This window comes from Tursiops truncatus, chromosome 13, assembly GCF_011762595.2.
Source record: "Tursiops truncatus isolate mTurTru1 chromosome 13, mTurTru1.mat.Y, whole genome shotgun sequence".
Lineage (NCBI taxonomy): Eukaryota > Metazoa > Chordata > Mammalia > Artiodactyla > Delphinidae > Tursiops > Tursiops truncatus.
The window spans coordinates 27,198,009-27,202,872 of NC_047046.1; the positions used below are offsets into that span (position 1 = coordinate 27,198,009).

Below are 4,864 nucleotides of genomic sequence, written 5' to 3' on the forward strand. Positions count from 1 at the left end.
CAGTTCCTCACTGGCTCTCTCTGAAGCCTAGGTTCTAAAACTCCATCAGCTGGAAAAGCCTGGAAGCCCTATAACAAAAACCACTTATCCACTCAACAGAAAAATAAGCCATGTTACCCTCCTTCCCAGCTGTTCTCCCAAAGAGCCATACAACAACCCCCAGGAGCACAGAGAACACGGGCACAGTGTTGCTGACTTGTCTCCAGAAAGGTTCAGGGGAGCCCCTCAAACTGCCCGCCATCTCCATGATGCCTGCAGCCCTTCTACTCAAGGCCTCGCGCCATCACTCTCCCTTCTCAACTAAAGGAGGGGATTGCGGGGCCTTGCTCTTCTCTGAATTTCTTTAATAATCTTTGAGAGAGAATTGGAAAAACAATCCTGACTTGGTCATATGTACAGGTTTAAGGTTTTTAAGTTATTTTATTTTCATTTCTACTAAAGCCAATAAAAATTCCTTATCCGATAAATATTTATAGAAGCACTAAGATTAAGTGATTTCTTTTAGCAGATACTCATCTCTGGAGCCAAACAGACCTTGATTTAAATTCCAACTCTGCCTCTTATAGCTTATGGAACTTCAAGCCAGTATCTTGGCCTTTCTGCCTCAATTCCTCAGATGCAAATTGGGGAAAATAAGACTACCTTATACTGTTGACAAGAGGATTAAAATAAGATGCCATGCACAGCACGTGGCATTGTACCGGTTGGCACATAACAGGAATTTAATAACAAATAATAAAGCCTTCTCCTTTCTCTTAGAGCCCTGCAAAAATATGAAAATTAGATTTTTTACATTTTCTGGTCAAAGACAATAATCAGTATAAAAATCTCATTTTACAGTTGCCCGTGCTCCCTTTGCTTTTGCAAACAACATCGGCCCAGTTATGCCGCATAACAGTTGTTGGAGCCACATTCATTTGCCCCGTGATGCCATTAACTCTGGTGACTTGTGTTCCTCAAGACCCAGCCCAAAACCAGAAGTCAGTTTTGCTTTTTGTGGTCCTTATGATTATTGTTGCTCCCAATTCTCTTCTTTGTGCCTAAAACCTACCCCTCAAGCCAAATGAGTGAACAAAAGTTGTTGCTGGGTCAGATTCTGGTCCTCCTCCATTATGCCCCTTCCCCCTCAATGACTCCCAGGGCAACACCACAGACAGAGATGGAGACTTCTAGACCCTGGTTACTGACGCTCAAGATCAAAGAGCTTGGTCTTCAGACAAGGAATTAATCCTGGAGGTGAAAAATAATGTAAGAAGGATTGAAATGTAAAAGATCACTCTACAAACCAAGACTTGGCCACCGTCAAGCTCCACACTGAGTGTGACCTCCTTGGGGGTGTGCACAAGAGCTAATCAGTTGACAACCTCACACTCATAGCAAGGCCAGAATCAGCAGGAAGCAAAAAGAAAAATAAAAAAAAACACAATCAAAACCAAAACACCTGCTGGTTTAAGAATACATTGATTCTCTCTTTATTGCAGGATAATAATTTTTGGTGTCATTTTCTAAAATGCTTTTTTGGCCATCATTTTAGCAATTGTTTTCACCAACTGAAAGCACTCTGGGGAGCACCACCCTCCCTGGCAGTGGCATTGAAGCCATGATTCAGCGCTCACTGAAGTCCAGACCTCCATGGTCTAAAAGGCATTTTCAGAGACAAGTGGGAAAAGTAAAGATGGTTGCTGTCTCAAGGAATGTAAGAGTTCCACTATTAATTTGGAAAAGAATCGCCCATTTGGTACTTTTTTCCCATAGAATCTGAAAAATGAAGTTATACTATTTTGTTAGGTGATAAAGAGCACAAACTGGATTGTTTTCATTTTCTACTAAAGATCTTATAAATAGTTAATGTTGTTTTGCTTTTAATGTTTACCAGACACATTCCTTTTTTTAAAGAAATAGCCAAAACTTTTAAAACACCCATTATATTCTCCTATTATGAAGAATAATTTAACTTTACCTCTTATATTGAATGTTAAACTGGGGTAGTTTCTTTTTTTTTTTTAATTTATTTTATTTAGTTTTATTTTTGGCTGTGTTGGGTCTTCCTTGTGGTGTGTGGGCTTCTCATTGCAGTGGCTTCTCTTATTGCGGAGCATGGCACGCAGGCTTCAGTAGTTGTGGTGCACGGGCTTAGTTCCTCCGTGGCATGTGGGATCTGCTGGACCAGGGCTCAAACCCGTGTCCCCTGCGTTGGCAGGTGGATTCTTTTTTTTTTTTTTTTTGAATTCAACAAGTATTTATTGAGTGCCTGTTATGTGCAAGATTTTGTTTCAGGTACTTGGGACACATCAGAAAATAAAACAAAGGTCCCTGCCCTCATGGAGCTTACAGTCTAGCGTTTATGACCACTTCACCTGGACGTGACCCTGCGCAAGTCACTGTACCTCTATCTTCAGCCACCTGATGCAGGAATAAGCAGGCCCAGCTCAGACATGGGTAACGGCCTGGTGTGCTGGAGAGGCCAAACAACACACCCACCCCCAGCCCACCACCCAGACAGTAGACAGGACTGGAAGCTGACTTTTAATAATAAAGTACAAGGAGGAAAGAGCACAGGGACTGGAGCAAGTGGTCTGCTGTGCTGCGGCCCTAGGGCCTGGGCTGGCTACACAAACTGCTCCTGCTGCTGCTGCTTCTTGGTGGTTGCCTTGCTGGCAAGGTCCTTGGCCTTCTCTGTAGCTGCCAGTGCCATTTCCTTGGCCTTCTCCTTGGCTTCCTCGGCTGTTTCAACAAGGGTTTTGGGAGGGGCCTCACCTTGCAGCTTGGCCAAGATGTATTCAAAACCCTTCATAGTCTTGGTCACGTTGCTTTTGAACCGGGCGAGACCAAATTCCTGGACAGCTCTGGAGACGCCGAACAAGCTAGAGGAGACCCAGGCTTCCGGGCAGATTTCGGTCCAGCCGCTGTTATCAGAGTTCACACGGTAAACACATCGTTCCTCTACCACCATCAGCCGGGCATGGTTGATGTTCCAGGTGAAGGTGGTCATGGTCTGGTTCTGTGGGTCCACAATAGAATCCTCCAGGATGTACACTGAGTGAGCAACATTGGCAGGAAATAGTCGCTCAGCCCAGCGGGGCATCCTGTTCGTCTTGGTCAGGAGTCGCCGGGACAGGAGCTTCTGGTCAGGGGTCACCTCCCAGTGCACTATGTCTTCTGTCAAGACATGTTTGCTATAGGGATTCGGGTACCGCTGCCAGAAGGCAGCGAACACTTGGTCCCAGGAACTCCGGAGCACACTCTGGCCCAGGAAATACTTCACCATTGTCCAGGCCGGGCGGGCTCAGTGCCCGCGCAACATCAGGGGTGCGGAGCCCGGGGGGCACACGGAGACCGGGCTGGAGCTCGACGCTCGGCCGCCAAGCTAGCAGCTCAGTCACTCCAGCGCCGCACCCAAACAGGCGCCACCGCCGCCATGAAGATTTGTCTGCAGGTGGATTCTGAACCACTGTGCCACCAGGGAAGCCCTGGGGTAGTTTCTTAATAGTATTTGAGCATCCATAGTAGTCTATGTCTCCACCAAATTAGAAAACAAATTTATAAACAGTATTACCAAATCAAATATATTTTTACCCTAAAATATGGAAATGAAATCTGTGAGTTCTCCCTTTGAAACAGAAGTGAAACACATATTGCACCATCAACTATGGGAATAGTACATCAACATCTTTGCCTTTTCCATAAGCTGTAGGGTCAGGCAGTGACCCAGAAAGGCAAGCAGTGGAAAGAAAGGACCTAAACATCCTGTCAATTCATGGAACCCACCACCACCTCCAAGTTGAGGAAGGGTGACCGTGTGCTTTCCTGTTCTGAATATTTACTTCTTTACTTGTTCTAACCCACTTTACATGCAATTGGATTCAGCAGAAAGATAAGGAGCGAAAGGGGAGAAGCACAGGATAATCTTTATCTCTAGGCTCAAAATTCCACTAAATATGTTTTCACAGAGCAGTTAAGATGAGGGTCCAACTATATAATAATAAAACGATCAATACAAGAAGAGGATATTACACTCATTAACATATATGCACTCAATATAGAAGCACTTAAATACATAAAATACTAATAGACAAAGGGAGGAACTGATGGGAATACAATAATAGTAGGAGACTTTAACACCCCACTGACATCAATGGACAGATCTTCCAGTCAGAAAATCAGTAAGGCAACAGAGATCCTAAAGGATACAACAGAACAGTTAGACTTAATTGACATCTTCAGGACACTACATCCAAAAAATAAAAACAAAAATAAAAAACAACCATAATACACATTCTTTTCAAGTCCACATGGAACATTCTCTAGGATAGATGACATACTAGGACACAAAAAAGCCTCAACAAATTTAAGAGGCTAGAAATTGTTTCAAGCGTCTTTTCTGACCACACCAGCATGAAACAAGAAATCAACCACAGAAAGAGAAATGAGGAAAAAAAATTACATGGAGACTAAACAACATGCTACCAAAAAACCAATGGGTCAATGATGAAATCAAAGAGGAAATAAAGAAATACCTTGAGACAAATGATAATGGAAACACAACCATACCAAATCTATGGGATGCAGCAAAAGCCGTCCTAAGAGGGAAGCTCATAGCAATACAGGCCTTCCTCAAAAAACAATAAAAATCTAAAATAAACAACTTAAATGACCACCTAAAAGAATTAGAAAAAGAAGAACAAACAAAACCCAAAGTCAGCAGAAGAAATGAAATAATAAATATTGGAGAGGAAATAAATAAGAGATCAAAACAACAGAAAAGATCAATAAAACCAAGAGGTGGTTTTTTGAAAAGATAAACAAAATTGACAAGCCTCTGGCCAGGCTCACCAAGAAGAAAATAGTGGACCCAAATAAACAA

At 43.0% G+C, this 4,864-nt stretch overlaps 1 pseudogene; it reads right to left on the minus strand.

The window, feature by feature from the left end:
- Window positions 1–2,205: 2,205 nt before the first annotated feature.
- LOC117307679 (PRELI domain-containing protein 1, mitochondrial pseudogene) lies at window positions 2,206–3,500 on the minus strand (annotated as a pseudogene).
- Between the last annotated feature and the right edge of the window lie 1,364 nt (window positions 3,501–4,864).